This window comes from Papaver somniferum, chromosome 3, assembly GCF_003573695.1.
Source record: "Papaver somniferum cultivar HN1 chromosome 3, ASM357369v1, whole genome shotgun sequence".
In the NCBI taxonomy this organism is placed as follows: Eukaryota; Viridiplantae; Streptophyta; class Magnoliopsida; order Ranunculales; family Papaveraceae; genus Papaver; species Papaver somniferum.
In genome coordinates, this window is record NC_039360.1 from 31,553,488 (window position 1) to 31,573,501 (window position 20,014).

A 20,014-nucleotide genomic window follows, 5' to 3' on the forward strand; every position below is an offset into this window, starting at 1 on the left:
CTAGTGTATTTTCCGTTAAAAGGTAAATTTGTGCGTCATTATGAATAAACTGTTTCATACATGTTTTGCAGGGGTGTCATATTGGTGGACCAGTGTAATTCAAATGATAAAATGTGTCTGGATATGAATTGACCAATCCCATACATGTTTTGCAGATGTGTACTACGTGGTGCACATGTGAAAAAATGACTGCAAAATTCGTGCATGTATATTTTTTTTGTACACGTCAAACAATGAAGCCAAAATTAAAATTTCTTAAAAACTGAAAATTATATACTCATATGGGCAGTCTTTTTGTAGCTTTCAGAAAGAGCTTTACGAATATATAAAGTTTGTGAGTTTTGGACGAGCGGTTTAAAAGATAAATCGTTTTTAAATTATTTTTCTGTTATTTAAAATTGCTGACATCATTATGAGTCATTGTGGACTAAACTGTAAATATTTGGACTAAATTGTAAATAATAAGGGTTATTTGTGTATTTTCCCATATTTTGGACTAATTTGTACCTAGTTGACTCGGGCTAGACTAAATCGTACCGTAGGATTGGTTTTGGACTAAACCGTATTTTTTCCTCTAAAATTTATATGTATTGACTTATTTGGATGACCAAAATCACTTGATTCATCTATATCTGAGTCAATATATTTATTTGTCTTTTGAATCAGACTTGATTATCTTGATTTAAAAATGTACAAGTCGATGATTTGGTTCCATAAATCAGGAACATATCGTTATCTAACTCAAAAAGGTAGGTTAAGTCTGAATTAATGAGTCAAAATTTAAAAACAAAGAATCGGACATGTAACTAGGCACATCGAGTTAGATGCACACAAACATGCGGTAAGACTGACTAGAGGCAGGGGCCCCCACATTTTGAAACAGTAGAACTTTGAACTTACAAGTTTCAAGGGAGTGTTTATAGTTGCACCCAAGGTAGTTAATTTCGGCCATCTCGGCCGAAATTTCGGCGAAATTCCGGATTTCGGTCCAAGAAGATGAGATTTTGTTAATTTCGGCCGGACAAAATCTTTGCGAAAATTTCGGCCGGAAACACGTTTTTCGGTCGGAATTTCGGCCGGAATATATATATAAATTTTTTTAAAATTGAGTGGATTAATCTCAAGTACAAAAATTAAACAGATTAATTCACTCACTAGTATTATTGCTTGTTGTTGTGTTTGAATTTCTTGACCTAAAATTATCATTTGGTGTTGATGATGAGGAAGGTGAACAACCAGATTTACTAATACTATGTTTCTTTTAAGTGGGTCAATACTCCCTCAATCTTCTAGTCTGACTCAAACTAGGATTGGAATTAATTGAACCTGGCAACAAACACTTCTTATTATAAAAGTTGGAACCGAAATTACACCGAAATTTGAAAACGAAATCTCCCCGAGACAACGTTGTACCAGTGTCTCGTTCGGGACTGAGATAAACCGGAATCCGAAATTAACTACCTTGGTTGCACCAAGTTAGTAGACTTTTTCATTGGTGGGCTTTAGACAACATTAGATTAAGCTTTGAATTTGAACATCAACCAGTATTGGTCATAAATGAAGAAAAAGACAAGGAATCAGAACCAACCAACGCTGTCGATGTAGTCAATTATCACACGTGTCAATAAATCTGGACAAAAGAATCCAAAACATAGTCTTCTCCCTTTTCAAAATTGTTGAGTCGGTCAGTGTCTGAGGCTGAGCTGTGCATGTTGTTTTGGGTGCCTCCATCCATTCAAACTTAGTAATTTAAAGCAAAGAATCTAGGGAAGGTCAAAGCCTACTACCAAAACCACAAAGTGAAGGAAAAAAAAAGAAGAAGAAATTGTTCAGAAATCACACAGAATAGAGTGGAATTGGAAGAAGATGAAGAAGAAAATGAGCAGGTTTAATTACTAACATTACCACCACATTATCTTAATAAATACTAAGAAATCAAATTTTCTCTGCTTTTCCCTTCTTCTTCTTCTTCTTCTTCTTCTTCTTCTTCATCTCTGATCCCTCTCACTTTTTTTTTTCTCTTTTTGTTCCTTTCTTTCTGCAATCCCAAACCCAGAAAGAAAAAGATACATTAAAAAACCCTTTCTTTCTTTCTTTCTTTCTTTCTTTCTTCAATTCAAGTTCTGTTTCTGTAATTCTTGGAGTGCTGACTGGGAAGAGTTTCCATGTAGGAAAAAAGAAGAAGAAGAAGTAACAAAGGAAGCCATGTATTTCTTCAACAAGATACTAGTTGCCAGTTTTCTTGTGTCTTGTTTGTCTTGTTTCTTGTTAGCAGCAGGTAGTAGTAGATTTCATGTGTCTGCTACTTCAATTCAATCTAATGAATCAACACTAGCTGGGATTGAATTCCCAAACCACCCAAGTTTCAGTACAGGTAATTCAGATTGTAATGATTTTCAAAACCCACCTCCTAAATCATCATCAGAATCAAATCTCAAGAAACCGCTAGTAAAGCTTCCTCTTAGACATAGAAGATCAGTAGCAGAAACCCAGATGGGAAAAAAAGATTCTGTTATTCATTCCACAATTAGAGACCTTCCAGAATTCAAACTCTACATACAAGAATTTCTGAAAAGAAGAATCAGAATAGAAATTCAAGATTAGAAAAGAAAGAACAACAACACCACCACCATCATCAGAAGCAGGAACAAGAGGTATTAAATTCAACAGCAGCAGCACCAAATTATCAACAACTAACTGCAACACTTGAATCAGGAGTAAGTTTGGGTTCAGGTGAATATTTCATGGATGTTTATATAGGAACTCCACCAAAACACTACTCATTGATTCTTGATACTGGTAGTGATCTCAATTGGATTCAATGCACACCATGTCATGATTGTTTCGAACAGAATGGTCCTCATTATAATCCATTACAATCAAATTCTTACAGAAATATCAGTTGTCATGATCCAAGATGTCAACTCGTTTCATCACCGGATCCTCCACAAACTTGTGATTCCGGCAGCAGCAACCAGACATGTCCTTATTACGACTGGTACGGCGACAATTCCAATACCACTGGAGATTTCTCACTGGAAACCTTCACAGTCAATGTAACAACACCAACCGGAGCTTCAGAATTCAAAGCAGCTGAGAATGTGATGTTTGGTTGTGGGCATTGGAATAGAGGTTTATTCCATGGAGCTTCTGGATTGTTAGGCCTAGGCCGGGGACCTTTATCGTTCTCTTCGCAGCTTCAATCGGTTTACGGACACACATTTTCTTATTGTCTTGTTGATAGAAACAGTGATTTGAGTGTTAGCAGTAAGCTGATTTTTGGTGAAGATCCAAGTCTTTTGAGCCATCCAAATTTGAATTACACTACATTGGTTTCAGCAGCAGGAAATGACAAAGAAGCTTCTTCTGTCGATACATTTTACTATGTGGAAATCAAAGGCATCAGAGTTGGAGATGAAGTGCTTGAAATTCCAGCAGCAACATGGGAATTGTCAGAACAAGGCGCCGGGGGAACGATAATCGATTCGGGTACTACTCTTAGTTACTTTGCTGATCCAGCTTATGAGATGATAAGGAAGGCATTTGTGAAGCAGATCAAGGAGTATCCATTGGTGAAGGATTCTCTTGTATTGGCTCCTTGTTATAATGTTTCTGGTGTGAAGCAGATTGAATTGCCTGAATTTGCTATTCTTTTCAAAGATGGAGCAGTGTGGGATTTCCCGGTGGAGAATTACTTCATTCGGCTCGATCCTGAGGAGATGGTTTGTCTTGCAATCTTTCGATATTGGGCAACTATCAACAACAAAACTTTCATATTTTGTATGACACCAAGAAATCTGGATTAGGCTTTGCACCAATGAAATGTGCTGATGTTTAGACATTCAAGAGGAGGAGGAGGTGCAGCTTTGGTAATAATAACAGCAACTCCATGTACAGAATACTGAGAGTGCTGCTGCTGCAGAGGTGCTCTCCAAAGACACTCCAGAGATAACATTCAACTACTAGTCCAGTCGAAATTCTTCTCTAAAGAGAAGCGACACAAAGAGGATTTTATGACAATAGATTCGTTATTTATTTTTTCCCTTTCCTTGTTTGATTTTTATGTAATTTTTGTTTTCTCAATACAACTTAAAAGTTTTATATACAAAAATCAGATCAGAATGGGTTACAAAATCTTGATCATTTAAGCGCAGACACTTTTTACCGGTGCCAAAGGCAGCACCATGGTACCAAAATGTCCACTGCCACCAATACAGCTCGATTGGAATACTAGACCAAGTCCAACTAAACTACCAGTATTCTCTTTATATTTATACTAGTATAACACGCACGCGCCTGCCCATCTGTTCAGCTGCACAGTATTAGATTTCAAATGCATTGGTCTACACTGGGAGAATCCAATTCCAATATCATAGTGAACTTAAAATTTTGAATTATTGAAGACATGTGTAGTAAGTTATTAGCTAACTCTAGTTCTAGTATTTATTTTACAGGAAAATCTCATCTAAAGATTACAATGAAGTTGAAATGTAACAATATTAAAAGGCTCGGCCTACAAATGACCCCAGATTAACTGGTTAATCAGTCAATACATCAATTTCATCTGCCGTAAAATGTAGTGCCTTGCAGGATGAAGAGTACAACACCAACATAGAAACTAACCACGATACGTGTACAGAGGCCCAAACTGAAAGCAACCTTCCTCATCAACCACTTCCACATGTAAATTTGGGTTCCTCGTTACAGCTTTTGGGAACCTCCAAAAGAAAGAGACCGCAAAAAAGTCAGTATTTGAAGTACAATGAAATTTCTTTTTGACAGAAAAAAACCAGTCACTGAATTGCAGAAAGGCCAAAAATGTTAAAACCACTACTAAGCAACTCATAGATCTGATTAATCTTCCACTCATTACCTACTGAAGAGTAGTCAACATTGCAACCTCTCTACCTAGTGATCCACCAAGGACCTACAACATCAAACAACAAAGTAAGTTGAGATTTATGAGCATAAAAAATAGTTAATACTCCTGAATGAGTACTCACATAGCCTTTCTGTAACGATCATCGGAGAGTAACCATGAAATTCCAAAAACTCATTCAAACCCATGCCATTGTCTGCACAAAACCACGTAGAATTTCAGAAATAAAGATGTGAAAACACAACAAAATATCACAAACTATGCATCTAATGGTCAGTTTTTCTAAGATGGGATATACCTATCTATACATTAGAATCGATGTCAGTGGCAGGAGCATGTGTGGAACCCAATGAGCCATCATGAATCTTCAGAGTAAAAACAGTGTAGGAAATTCTAGTTCCCTCAAACTCAATTCCCCTGAAGAACTACCGATTCCAACCTTCTCTCCACCATATGGATATGTTCTAGATGCAATGTTTGTGAGAGCTTCAACTGCCTCAAACTAATGAAAATTCCAAAATCAGTACATAAACCCAAAACAAACAACAACTATACTTAATGCACAAATCTTATACAACTAATGAAAAATCTCCATTGGATAGCTGGACACATTTGAAACATCAAATGGCCCCCAGGTAAAACACATTTTCATTGGCCTCAGAAATATAGAATAATGGCGACGAATAGAGTTAAGATGTAGAAGGTCGAATGCACGGAAAAATATTGGTTGAGTCAATATGAGATAGCAGTAGAATCAATCATGGAAGAATGATGGACAAAATATCATAAATCACAATTAGTTAAGATTTTGAACAATAATATTACAAACTTTAGAGGACTTTTCAAGAGTTATTTTTGGATATGCAAAAACATTCTATTATGTGAATTTATATACGAACCTGCAAATAACATACTTTCAGTTGCATTTCTCAGAGGATAACAATTATTATTGGGAGATGGGAGTGACTCTCAAGTTAATTAACGGCTTCAAGCTTCAGTACTGGAAGTAACTACAAAATCCAACTACTCGTATAGGCTTATTCAGGTTGACTTGAACCATGGATAAAAAACACAGGCAACGCAAAATAATTGGCGTTCATACTGCAACCTGACGCTGTACTGACGCTTATAATTATTTATAACCTGACGTTGTAGTGACTGGGATGTTCATCAAGGATGTGTAAATTAGTGGATAATTCGATTTGAACAGCATATCGTCATTCAATATTCTAAGCAACCACACCACATAGTCAACCCAATTTAAAGATGAGGAAGTAAAGAATTTTGGTTAGTAAGAAATATTCCCAGACATTTCTTCACTTCTTAAGTTAGTCAATGCTTGTTTCTTGCCTTCAATCTTTCAACAATCTGCAGGCGCTTTACATTTGAAGACGTTAAATATTTGAAAGCCGGAAAGCCAATGCAGGGGCTGATAATGAGGTCTTGCTGAAAAAGGAAAAACAAATCTGAAAGCAAAAGGAAGACAAAGGACCTTTCTCATTTTGTGCTTGCATCAATACCCGGCGTTGAGCATGGTTGATAAGTGTTGGACTTTTGCGGGGTCTGAAGATAGAGGCTGGGTTGCACTCCACTGAAGCGTCAATATATACTAGAATCTGGACTTTCACGGGATTTCTTCCTGAAGGAACTGTATCATGATTTCTCTTTTGTCTGATTACATTCTTCGGATGCTGTCAGTTGTTTGCACCTACAATAAACAGGTGAAAGTAACTTGAAATTCAAAATGAAACTGTTTTAGTTGTCTCCCAGATGTCAAATGAAACTCAAAATGACACTAATTACGAACACCATTGTTTTCAAAAATCTCCTTCTATATTCTTTGACACATTTCGTCAGACACTTATAAAGCACCATCAAAATTCCTAATAAATTGTACGAACTATAAACATAAATGTCAAGATGATCTAACCAAAGTGAGAAACTTCACGATCAAATTACAGTAAGCATTTGTCTAACTAATAAAACAGAGATGTACCTTATCTTTTTCCTCGCTGGCTATGTGCAAGTGACTATAGAAAGACTCCTACCTACAAACAGAGGCAAAAGAAAATACCCCCAAAAAAAAGTGGAGGGCTAGCATGGTCAATTCAGTGTAAGCCGGAGAAAATGCCTTTTTTCTTTATATTTGTTAGATTTTAACCAAAAATGGGATTCTGGAGGTTTCCATGTTTCCTTAACAGGCTCTGAATTAACAAGCACATTTTCAGACTTGCATAAGAAGAAGTCTGATTTCAGACTTGCATAGGAAGATGTATCCGGGCTTATTGATGTGTATAAAACCCCCATCAGAGAACCTAGTCAGATGCATCTCAACCTCGTTAAACACTTCTTCTTCTCTTCTTGTGTGTGCGTGTGATTGTGTTCATTAACTGCTCATGATGTCGAACATGCATCAGATGTGGATGCAACTGAGTACTTTTATGTTCATCCTGCAATTCATTAACCAGTTTGTCCCGCAAACAGTCTATTCTTACTTTGCACTGCTGCAAAGTCGTATTTCCAAGTTAACAGATCAATTGACACCACTTCTTTGAGCCTGAATCGTGCTTATGCATTAGTGGAAACTTATCTTAATCCTAAAAGTTCCAAAGCTGCGAAACGAATCAAGTGTCAACTACCACAGGAGGGTAAGAAGCTGATCTTTAGCATGGATGATTATGAAGAAATTGTTGATGAGTTTCGAGGTATCAAAATCTGGTGGTATTTACACAGAAAGGATGTCAAACACCAGTATGCGACCGAACGACGGCAATTGAGGCTTAAGTTTCACTACAAACATCGTGAAACCATTATGAATGATTATCTAGATCATGTCATCAGAGAAGGTAACACCATGTCACAAGAAAGCCGACGGTTAAAGCTCTACTCAAATAATGCAAATACAGGTAGATTTCAGCATTATCCATCATTATGGAGTCACGGGGTGTTTGATCATCCGGTGACATTTGATCACCTTGCCATGGATCCAGAGAAAAAGAAAGAAATTATAAATGATCTTATTGCATACCCTTAGAGATGGAAAACAATATTACGCCAAAGTTGGTAAGCCCTGGAAACTTGGATATCTGTTGTATGGACCACCTGGTACTGGCAAGTCTAGTATGATAGCTTCGATGGCGAATCTCCTGAATTATGACGTATACGATCTAGAACTTACAGCTGTTGCAGATAATAGCGAGCTTAGAAGGTTGTTGCAGGACACAACAGATAAGTGCATAATCGTTATAGAAGATATTGATTGTTCTCTCGATCTCACGGGTAAACGCAAGAAGCAACAAAAAGAAGATGAGGTCGAGTCAAACGAGGACGAGTCAGACGACGATAAGGAAAAGGAAGACAAGAAAAGCAATGTTACTTTGTCAGGGTTATTGAATTTTATTGACGGGTTATGGTCTTGCATCCGGTAAAGAACGGATCATAGTGTTTACTACCAACCATGTAAAGAAGTTAGATCCAGCGCTAATCCGAAGAGGCCGAATGGACAAACACATTGAGATGTCATACTGTGTTGCTTTGAAGGGTTCAAGACACTAGCAAAGAACTATTTAGACCTTGACTCGCACGACTTGTTCCAACCAATTAGTTCACGGATCCGTGAGGTTGAAATGACTCCAGCTGATGTTGCTGAGCACTTGATGCCCAAAAGCATGAACAAAAATTATCAAGGAGATTGCTTAAACAACCTTATTAATGCTCTTGAGATGAAACGCAAGGAGACTGAGATAAAATCGAAAGCATGATTTGCAAGTTTTTTCTGTACTTTCCTTTCCTTTCCTTTGTTTGCCGCAGTTTGTTTTAGTTTGAACTAGGACCAGTTTCTCTTATTTTAGTTGAGCTTTTCTTTACGAAATGGAATAAAATTCATACTTCATAAATGTGCATGTCTTTTTGGTCCGGCAGCTGATATGGGTCTTAAGAGTGGTTGTTTGTACGATACTCTCGCTGAAGGTCAGAACTGGTATTCTGTTTCGCTCTCTACTACCCCCATTGATTTAAGCTTGTACAAGGGTTTAACTGACCTTGTTTAAATCTCCAATGTATAAAGGTTAAATCTTTATTTGAGATATTTCTTCACAGACTTAAAGACCTTCGCAATCAAAGATAGATTTTATTTTATTTTTTTAAAAAAAAAAATCAATGGGAAGCAGAAAATTAGTTCGTGATTTGTTCCTAGCTAAGCAACTTGTCTTTCCACTGCAATCTCGACAGGTTGTAAGTTCGGGATTACGATTGGTTTCAACGAATAATGGTTATTGGGTTCTCGTCGATTCAGTGTTTTCAATGAGTTCTCTGAGAAGTTCTCAGCTGCCACAGAGGAGGTCAAAGAAACATTTGGGCTTGGAAAGCAAGATTCTCCAGGATCCTCCACCAAAACCTCTGTGAAAGATGAGAAGAATGCCCCAACCGGAGAAGCTACATCTCAGAATGCTGAATCTGGTGATTCCCAAGAATCATATTTCAACAGGTTCAAATCCACTGTCTCTTCCTCGGCCTTCCAAAAGATTAAGGTACTTGACATAGCAAAACAAGGTTATGCCATGGTGAAAGATGAATTAAGTGGAAAACCTAGTAAGAGAAGGCATATGCAACATGAAGGAGCCTCCTCTTACCCTAAAGGAGAAACAAGTACAACAACTGACATGGTAATTGTACCCACAAAGCAATCACGCTGGGAAGCATTCAAAGAAAAGATGCAAGGTAACCCTGTAATCAAGCGTATAAGTGGGATTAGTGAGCCTGTTGTAGCAAAGATTCAAGAGCTCAAGGAGGAAGTGCAGGAGGCAATAGAAACAAGTCATCACCCTGTTGTTCGCATAATTGATGAAACTGTTTTTGGAGAAACAGATGCTGCCATTACGCTCAAGGAAATACAACGTCGGGACCCGTCCTTCTCGTTACCGGACTTGGTTGCAGAAGTTCAAGAAATGATCAGGCCGACCCTGATTGCTTATTTCAAAGGTGATGTGGAAACACTGAAGAAAAATTGCAGTGCTGAAGTAATTGAGAGATGTAAAGCAGAGAAGCAAGCTTACGAAAGCCAGGGAATGTTCTTCAGCAATAAGATCTTACATATATCCGACGTTCAAGTCCATGAAACTAAACTAATGGGAAACAGTCCTATAATCATTCTAGGGTTCCAAACTCAGCAAATTTACTGTGTTATGGATAAGGAAGGTTCAATAACAGAAGGAGGAAAGGATACAATTCAAACTGTATCACATCAATGGGCAATGCAACAAGTTGACGTACAAGAGCAGGAGGAAGGTGCTCTCTATCCTGTATGGAGGTTACGAGAAACACAACAACTCGGAATGAAAGCTCTCATTTAGTAGGCGCACGCATCATTGCAACTGGATTTGTGTTTGACAATATCTGGATTTTTGTTTTTCATCCCCACCAGAGAAAAAAATAATCTGGCTCCAATTTGTTTTAAGAATGTGAAAATAATCGTTATGCAAAATCCATGGAATACAAACATTATGTTTATTTATTCTGTAAGATTTTCAAGTAATATTTATGTACTCCCTCCGTTCTTTCTCAATAGACCAGTTTCCTAATTGGGAAAGTCAAATGTTATTTTAATTTTTTGGGACCATTTTTCTCTTAACTTCTTTTGATGACAAGTGTCATGTGGACCACTTCACTTTACTTCTTTTGCTAACAAGTGTCATGGGGACCATTTCACTTCACTTCTTTTATTGACAAGTGTCATGAGGACCACTTTCAATGATTAGTCCTCTTAATTTCTTTAAATTTCGCTAAAAACAAAACTGGCCTATTAAAAAAGAACGGAGGGAGTATATTATAAATAAATAAATAAATGATAATGATCAAGAATTGGGTTGGTGGGAATTCTGTATGCATTTCTCTGTACAATTTATTCTTTTTAGTTTTTTTTTGGATAAATAAAACAAAAGCAATGCTTTAGCCGGTAAGCCAATGGGTAAATAAGTCTAATAGATACTAATAAGGGCTATGAATGTAGGAGACGGGTGCCATTTTAAAAGTGAAAGATGGATGGCTGAGCTTTCTTTTCAAAAGGGTTACTAGTAGGGGTGCACATACCCTACCCATATCCGCCAACCCTACCCTACTCGCCAGTTTTTTAACCGGATCCTATCCTATCCACTATTTGGCGGGTAGGGTGGCGGGTAAAGATTTTCTTAACCGCCAGTAAACGGGTAGGGTGGCGGGTATAGGCCATATCCTACCCACCCTACCTAGAAGTGCACATACCTTACTCCTACCCGCCAACCCTACCCTACCCGCCAGTTTTTTAACCATATCCTACCCTATCCATTATTTAGCGGGTATGATGGCGGGTAAAGATTTTCATAACCGCCGGTAAACGGGTAGGGTGGCGGGTATAGGCCATATCCTACCCACCCTGCCCGTTGTGCAGCCCTAGTTACTAGTCTGTTATGATTATAGATAAAAGTACAGATGATTGCGGGTGAACATAAGCTAGAATATAACTACGGCAACCACATTGGACTCAGTTTTTTTAACATTCAATTTCTGCCTCTCAACAAGTACTGAAGTTACAATAAATACTTCTCAAAACCCTAAAGAAAGAGACCTAACACTGACGCCGTACACGTGGGCTTATCAGTGCCACTGATTCACTAATTGGCTTGAGGCCTAAGTAACAAGATTAACTAAATTTAAACGACTAACTGTCTTAATTTAATACACTGACGACATCCCAAAAACTATCATGAGAAGTCATACTCCACAAGTACATGACAATACTCTCATCTTCAAATCATCCTTGTCCTTAAAGGATGAAATTTGGAAATGAGCCTAAACATTAGCGACATCCTCCCATGTAGCATCAGCAGATGTATGTGACCATTGAATGAGCATTTGAGTAACAGTCATGCGTCCATGTGTAATTTCTCTAGTACCAAGCATAGCAACATGCTATAGAATAATGGCACCATCAGTATCAGTTTGTGGGAGAGTTGGAGCAGTGACGGCAGCATTGCTAATGCGTTTCTTAAGCTGAGAGACATGGAAAATAGGATGTATCTGTGAAGATGAGGGAAGTTGAAGTTTATATGCTACCTGACCCACCTTTGCAAGCACGAAGAAGGGGTCATAATATCTTGCTGAGAGTTTAAAGTTCCTGCACAAAGCAATAGAAGATTACATGTATGGTTGAAGTTTGAGAAACACCGAGTCACCTACCTCAAAGGTTCTGTCAGATCTCTTCTTGTCTACAAACACCTTCATCCTCTCGTACGCCTTGTGGAGAGAATCTCTTAGTAGTTCCAACATGGTATCTCTTTGTTGGGGGTAATATTCAACAATAGCCACAGAAGTGAGGACTTCATTGGGGAAAGCAAGGTGAGGCGGAGAGTAACCATAGAGGGCTTTGAAGGGGGTCATGTTCAAACTGGTCTGATGGTTGGTGTTGTACCAGAATTCAGGAAGAGAAAGCCACTTAACCAGTGCTTTGGTTGATGGCCAGTCATGCACCTAAGATAGTTTTCCAAACAAGCATTAGCTCTTTCTGTTTGACCATCATCAGATTGTGGATGATAAGCAGAGCTCATGTGCAAGTGGGTACCCATTTCCCTGAATAGTCCCTGCCAAAAATTGCTTATGAAGATTTTATCTCTATCTGAAATAATTGAAAAAGGGAGACCATGCAGCTTGAAAATATTGTTTAAGAATTCTTGAACCACAGTAGAAGATGTAAATTGATGAGTAGACCAATGAAGTCATTGTACTTTGTAAGTCTATCAACCACAACAAGAATAACATCTTTCTTATTGGATAGACGTAAGCCTTCAATGAAATCCATGGTGATGTATTGCCATGATTGAGAGGGTACTGGTAATGGCTGAAGTAAACCAGCTGGAAGAGTTTGTTCTCCTTTGTTTCTTTGGCATATATCATCCGTGAATAACAAGGAGCTCATGTTGAAATGACTCCAACTGATGTTGTTTGAGCACTTGATGCCCGAAGCATGCACAAAAATTCTCAAGGAGATTTCTTAAACAACCTTATTAATTCTCTTGAGATGAAACGCAAGGAAGCTGAGATAAATCGAATGCATAATTCACAAGTTTTTTCATTACTTTTCTTTCCTTTGTTTGCCGCAGTTTGTTTTAGTTTGAACTAGTACTAGTTTCTTTTATTTTAGTTGAGATTTTGTTTATGAAATGGAATAAAATTCATACTTGATAAGTGTATATTTCTTTTTCTTTTTCTTCCAAGTACATACGAAACACAATTCGACGGTTTTCTTTCTTTTTGGATATCTATTTGATGAAAGGAATGACTGCGATCATGTCTTTCTTTTATTTTGCCACCCTGGTGAGAAGCAATGGAGAATAACGAAAATTCCTTTTGTATTGTAATGTTTGAAAGGGTAGATCGCCTCCAATTGGCCCAAGTCCACATCACAAGAGCTTTACTGGTTCAGGGATTAGCCGAGTATTTTGGACACTTAAAACCGACTCTTCATAATAAAATCGGTTTTTTCTGGTGGATTTCATAATTGTGGGATCACTCTTTTTCAATACGGGATACCATGCCAAAAGTTACATTTCGGAACATAACCACACGTATAAAATGATTACAATCAAGAATTCGGTTGGGAGGAATTCTATATGCACTTTTTTGTACATATTTTTTTGGATAAATAAAACAAAAGCAATAGCTTTGCCAGTAATCCAATGAGTAAAAGTCTAATAGATACTAATAAGGGCTATGAATGTAGGAGATGGGTGCCATTTTAAAAGTGAAAGATGGATGGCTGATCTTTCTTTTCAAATGGGTAAATCAGACTTAACTTCACAGTGGCAATCCCGTGATAAAATAGAACCTAAAAAATGTTAATGAAGACATCACAAAAATGAGAATTAGATTAGATCAAAAACAATCTACACTCTCTTGATTGACCAATTTTTAAACGATGGCATAAGCATAATTAGATTTTTTCATTAAGACACCACAAAAATGAATCAACAACAAAAATATGTATGAGAATGAACTTTAACAAGCTAAAAAGGCGTATAGAAAAAGAGTAACGAAACGACCAACAGTTTGTAAACCCTGATGATACAATCGAATTTTTTTAGTTAGTTAACGTAATAGTTTTACTTATTTAAATCATAAATCAGTACTTAGTGTTAGAACATTGCTCGGTTAAACCTATTAGTATTGATATGTCAAGTTAGTTATCAAATTTAGATGACAAAATGCATTCTTGACTTTATCACTAAAGTCAGTTTCGGACTAGATTAGGTTTAAGTAGTAGAGTATATCCTTGAAGAATGGAGATTGAAGACGACACGAATACATATTGGAGAACTTCATTAAAAATTAGTAACAAACACTTGATTCTCTTGATTACTCTACCTATTTATCTAGTAAAAGAAATGCTCACTCTATGGAACAATTCACATGACGGTAAATATACATTTATGTATACATTAGAGATTATTTGAGCCTAAGACTTTTATGAAAATGACCTTTGTTGAGTGATAATACGAATTCAACGAGGAAAGAATCACTCAATTCTAAGTTATAACGAACAAGTAATGATTTATTTATTAAAGCAACGCTTATTATGTGTCGCTAAGGCAGTTCGTGAAAGGGAAATTATACACGAAATTTTGGCAACAGTTCGTGAAGTAAAACGGGAGATACACGAATAAAGGGATTTTTTATTCAAGTACTTGGTGTTTCCTTTACTAGACAAGGTATCTTTGTTTCTAATCCACCTAGGCTTGATCATTCACTATAATAGAGGTTTCATGTAACCACACAAACCATCCCTTGGAAAATTATGTGTATTGTATACGGTTGTTTTCCAAATCTTTGTTCTTCACGAACAAGAGTGAGCCTTAAAAAAACTTTATTTGGGGATCGTAAAGCGTAGGGAAGCTATCTTGTAGGGTTGTCAATATACCTCCGAAATCCGATATCCATTTCCGAGAATTCTATATCCTATAGGATTTAATCCGATTTATCGGATTTCAGATTCGGATATGTATATCGGATGTTTCCTCTTAACCTTATCGGAACCGGATGAGGCTCATTCCGTTAGGCTAATATCCGAAAACTGATAGCCTAGGGGTGTACTTGTAATTTCCAACCCCCATGTATTAGATGTCGAGAATTATCCTGCTAGCCTCTTTGGTCTTTAACATTTTTTTTTCTTCTCATTCTTAACAGAAAGAGATCGAGAGATCAAGAAACTGAGGGAGTTAGTCAGTTAGATCGAGAGAGAGGTATATAGAGATCGATGGAGTCATGGAGAGGGTTTGATCGGAAGCCAGAGACTAAGAGAAATATTGAATCGTGATTCATGAGTTAGATCGATAGATGGTGATGTTTTGATTTTTGTCAGAGATTCTCAGAGAAGATTAGCTTTTCATTCAGAAAACAAGTAAGCAGTCTAAACCCTTTGTTTATTTTTGTTACAATCAACTCATGATTGATGTTTCTGAAATTAGGTTTTGTGGATATCTGAAATTAGGTTCTGATTTTTTTCACAAATCTATTAAAGCTTGCCTGCTGTTTGGCTGTTGTTGTTATTGTTGTTGTTGTTGTTATTGTTGTTGTTGATTATTGTGTAGATTTTGTGTTTCATGTTTGACGCAAGCAAGGGAAAGTTGGTTCAGTTGGATTTAACAATTTTGAGAAATGGGTTTATCAATTTGAATACTTGTTTTTTTTTTACTATCAAATTGGGGTGTTACTGTTAGTAATGGTTGTTGGAGTATTTGTTTCTTCCTTGGTTGATTTTTCTGTGGCTTTGGGTTCTTGGCATGTGGAAGTGTGTTATTATCTGTTTAGAAGAATGTATTATATAGTAGACAATTTGTTAATGCAATGATGCATCTATTTTCACATTTTTAAATCTTGTAGAATAAAAATATTTAGATTTTTGTTCTAACACGAGAAAGGTCATTCAGAGTTAGTGACTGAACGCAAACATATTCAAGCTCTGGATTTCATAGGGTAAATTTTTTGAAACTATTTAGGTTTCCTTCATTGGAAGTCATTACTTCTAGGATAGTTGCCTTCTTCAAATTCATATGTCCTTTTAAGTGTGACACGCTTATAGATACATTGGCCTTGTTGGTTTTTGTGTTACTAGGCAGTTGAGTGGCTTAGTTAATATAACATTTTTTCTTCAGTACTGACTTATAATAGTATAATTTCGGTATTTGTATCATTTTGATTACAATGTAATATAAATTTTACAACTGTTATAATCTCACCTTATAAAAGATCTAGTGATTTTCAAGTTCGGATTTGACACTGTGCTACCGAAAGTGTCCTATATTTAGATCTTGGTCAGAAATTTTTTATAACAATATCCAATGGAATGGAACCCCGAGATGAGCCTAATTCAATTGATGTTTGTGTACTAATGCAGATATGGAAATCACAGATTGAAGTTGATGCAATGATGCAACCAATCACTAGCCTATTGACATTGTTGTTGTGTACTTCACTTTGCATTTTTTTTGTGCGATTTTCTAGTTTGTACTTTCTTTTCATGTATGGTGATGTGTGAGAGACCTGGGAGTAAAGATTGTGTTTGCGTGGCTTTGTAATTTCTTTCTTTTCCTGTGGATTTTTACAATATTTTGAACTCAAAAACTCTGTTTCTTTTCAGTTTTTAGTTCTTTTCCCAGTTACCGGATTTTATCGGAAAAAATTCCGATATTCGATAACTGAACCTTAACCTTGTCGGATTGGGATTTTTGGATTCCACCGAATATTATCGGATAGGATTTCCAATAATACTTAACCTTAACCTTATCGGTATGGTCAAAATCTGGCGGATTTTTGTCCGTTGACACCCCTACTATCTTCTTTGATACGGAAGCTATTTCTAGGTGGTTTTCATAAACCCTAGATTTGATAGATGAAGATATCTCTAGATTATTTCTAGGTGATCTTGGGAGGGAAGAATCAATTAGGTTACAGAACGGTAAACCCTAATTGGTGGGAGCATCTTCTAAAACGAATTAACGTTGTGCTAGAAGATTTTCAGGAATATCTTCTAAAGAGAACTAGTGTTCTTCTAGAATATTTACAAGAGAAATTCCTAAATAGAATCGGTGTTCTACTAGGAGCGCTACAAGTTTGCGAATACAACTGAAACGGGTATTACATCTAGCCCAAAATTTGGAAGTGGGTAATTGTTGAATCTTGACTAGGTCCCAAGGTTTTACTACAAGATTGTAGTTTTTCTCGTTAACAAGATTGTAGGTTTTATCAAGATATTAGCTTGGTTGAATCAGGTTTTTCATCTAACGGTGAATATTGAATGCTTTGTTACCAAGGTAACTTGGATTGTAAACCCTAATTTGAAAATTATATAAAGAAGAACTCTAGCAACTGGGAAACCTAATCCCCACACCTCCTGTGTGTTACTAGTTGCATAACTAGAGTCGATTCTCCTTTAACCTTGGGTTTCTTCTCGAGACCCTGTAGGTTAACGACTTGAAGACTTCATTGGGATTGTGAATCCAGATCCAACTATTATCTTTGTAGTTGCGTGATCTGATCTTGCTGTTTCTATCATGTTGAGTACAATTGAAATAATTGGCTCGAGATTTTATATCTCCGATAAGCAAGATAGAAAAGTAATCACAAACACATTCGTCTCATCGTTTGTGATTCCACAATAACTTGTTTCGCTAGTCGATTAGGTTTATTGTGAGGTGATTGATAATACTAGGTTGTTCTTCGGGAATATAAGTCTGGTTTATCAATTGGTTCCTGTTCACCTTGATTTATTAAAAGACGGAACAAAAACTCTTGGGTATTTCTATGGGAGACAGATTTATTCAATCCTATAGACTTTTCTGTGTGAGACAAATTTGTCTATCAAGTCTTCGACTTTGGGTCATAGAAACTCTTGGTTGTGGATGAGATCAACTAAGAGAATCAAGTGCGTAGTATCCTTCTGGGATCAGAGATGTAAGGAGCGCAACTGTACCTTGAATCAGTGTGAGATTGATTAGGGTTCAACTACAGTCCAGTCAGAAGTTAATTGATAGTAGGCTAGTGTCTGTGGCGGCTTAATATAGTGTGGTGTTCAATCTGGACTAGGTCCCGAGGGTTTTCTGCATTTGCAGTTTCCTCGTTAACAAAATTCTGGTGTCTGTGTTATTTCTTTTCTGCATTATATTTTGTTATATAATTGAAATATCACAGGTTGTGCGTTAAGATCAATCAATTAGAATATCGAACCTTGGGGTTGTTGATTTTCATTGATCGACACTTGAACATTGGTATTTGGTACCGTTCAAGTTACTCCTCTTATTCAATCGGTCTTGCAGATTTCTATTTACTGATTGCAGATTGAATTAAAAGTTAGAGATATTAAACTCTTTGATATACTTTACTCTAGATTGAGTCTGACTGTCTAGTTGATTCTCTAGAAAGTATATTGGAGTAAGTCCTCTCGGATTGCCAAACGAATTGTTGGGTGTGGTTGTTAGACCCCGCATTTTCACTTCCAAGTCTCATGCAAAGGTTGATAAACTGGTTGAAAAAGCTTCCTAGCTTCATCAAGAAGTTAAAACTAAGTTGGAAGATTCTAATGCTAAATACAAGGAAAATACCACAAGCGACTTAAAACATTTGAAGAAGGAAAGTTGGTGATGAGACACCTCAGAAAAGAAAGGTTTCCAGTTGGCACTTACAACAAAACTAAAATGAACAAATATGGACCTTTCAAAGTTTTGAAGAAAATAAGTGACAACGCTTAAGTTGTGGATCTTCCTTCCAACAGGAATATTTCTAACATATTCAATGTCCAAGAAATTTTTACCTTCCATGGAGAGAATGATCTCGTTTGATTCATGATTCAACTTGAGGGAAGGTTGTTTTACAAGAAGGGAGGATTGATGTAAAACATCTCTACATTCTTTCTAGATTCTTCTTAAACTTGTTTATCAAGTTTAGTTTTACCTGTTTTGGTCTTTTGGTATTTCTTCTTTTAGAGTTTTTCTATTTTTAGATTCTTTTTCATGCTTATATAATCAGGTTTAAATCGTTCTTGGAAGACATGTTATTATTATCAAGTCAATTAATACAACTCTGTTTCAAATTTTTTTATCTTCTTTTCCTTACAAATCTATTATAGTTCATCTGGTTTCTCATCATATTCTTTTTTTTCTCATCTCTTACAACCTCTGAGTTGTATTCGTCTCTTAATTCTGCATTAAAATCAGACCTATATCTCACACATAATCAAGTAAATACATACATAGATTATATTGATGTCGTACTTACGAAGTTCAAAAGATAAGTGTTATACTTCGTAATTCAATATAATTCCTCGACACTTTGATCACAATACTATGACCAAGTTTAATCACTAGAGTGTCATAAATATATCTTCGGATGTTATGTTTTTAATATAAAGCGACTTGAAAGACACATTAGGAATGGAAACAAGTCAAGTTAGTATTACTAACCTCAAGTGGAAGGATGATGTCTTCGTGGCATTCATTACTTCTTCACATTCTTTAGGTCTTCAGAGTAATACTTGTAAGTCTCAAAATTCCTAGACTTTCTAATCTAACGTAAACAAAATTGACTCTAGTAATTAATCATGCGACTCTAGATGAGTTTTGGTACTAAAATATGACAACCAAACTTAGATCGCTTACCAAATCAACTTAGATTTTTTTTAAGTTACATGTTGGTGAAGACTGGTGATGGTCTTTGCATGCGGATATGGATGTTTTGAAAATCCTTTGTTAGAGAATAAACTGCTTACCTGAATTTAGAGAGGGTAATTAAATTATAATATGCAGAGATATATATATATATAACTGCTAGTTTTAAATATTTATTTACATTCGAATTGTTATATTGACTGCAATTTTGTAATGTAAAATTTGACAACTATCTTATTTAATGCCTCTATGATCCAACTAATGATTTTGTTGCCTCATTGGTTTTAATTCATGATGGGTTTTCTGGATCATTGAAGGTTCTTTTATTGATCTTGATTTAGATCCAAGTTGGTGGTGCTTTTTTTTCTTTAAAATGAGTTTTTATTTTATGAACTTCTAATTGGGATGATGCAAAGAATTAATTGGTTACAATTGTTGTTTGGGAGTG

The 20,014-nt window shown here is 36.3% G+C and overlaps 1 long non-coding RNA gene and 3 pseudogenes across 1 annotated transcript; 3 read left to right on the forward strand and 1 right to left on the reverse strand.

Moving 5' to 3' along the window:
- Positions 1-1,815: 1,815 nt before the first annotated feature.
- On the forward strand, positions 1,816-3,993 carry LOC113361101 (annotated as a pseudogene).
- A 429-nt stretch (positions 3,994-4,422) lies between these two features.
- Positions 4,423-7,032, reverse strand: LOC113361102. The gene is made up of 6 exons (XR_003364944.1): positions 6,876-7,032; positions 6,372-6,587; positions 5,178-5,381; positions 5,004-5,075; positions 4,874-4,927; positions 4,423-4,718 (listed from the first exon to the last, which is right to left on the reverse strand). It is a non-coding gene; the product is annotated as an uncharacterized LOC113361102 (long non-coding RNA).
- Positions 7,033-7,045: 13 nt separating this feature from the next.
- LOC113359246 lies at positions 7,046-8,640 on the forward strand (annotated as a pseudogene).
- A 397-nt stretch (positions 8,641-9,037) lies between these two features.
- Positions 9,038-10,230, forward strand: LOC113361103 (annotated as a pseudogene).
- The last annotated feature ends 9,784 nt before the right edge of the window (positions 10,231-20,014 follow it).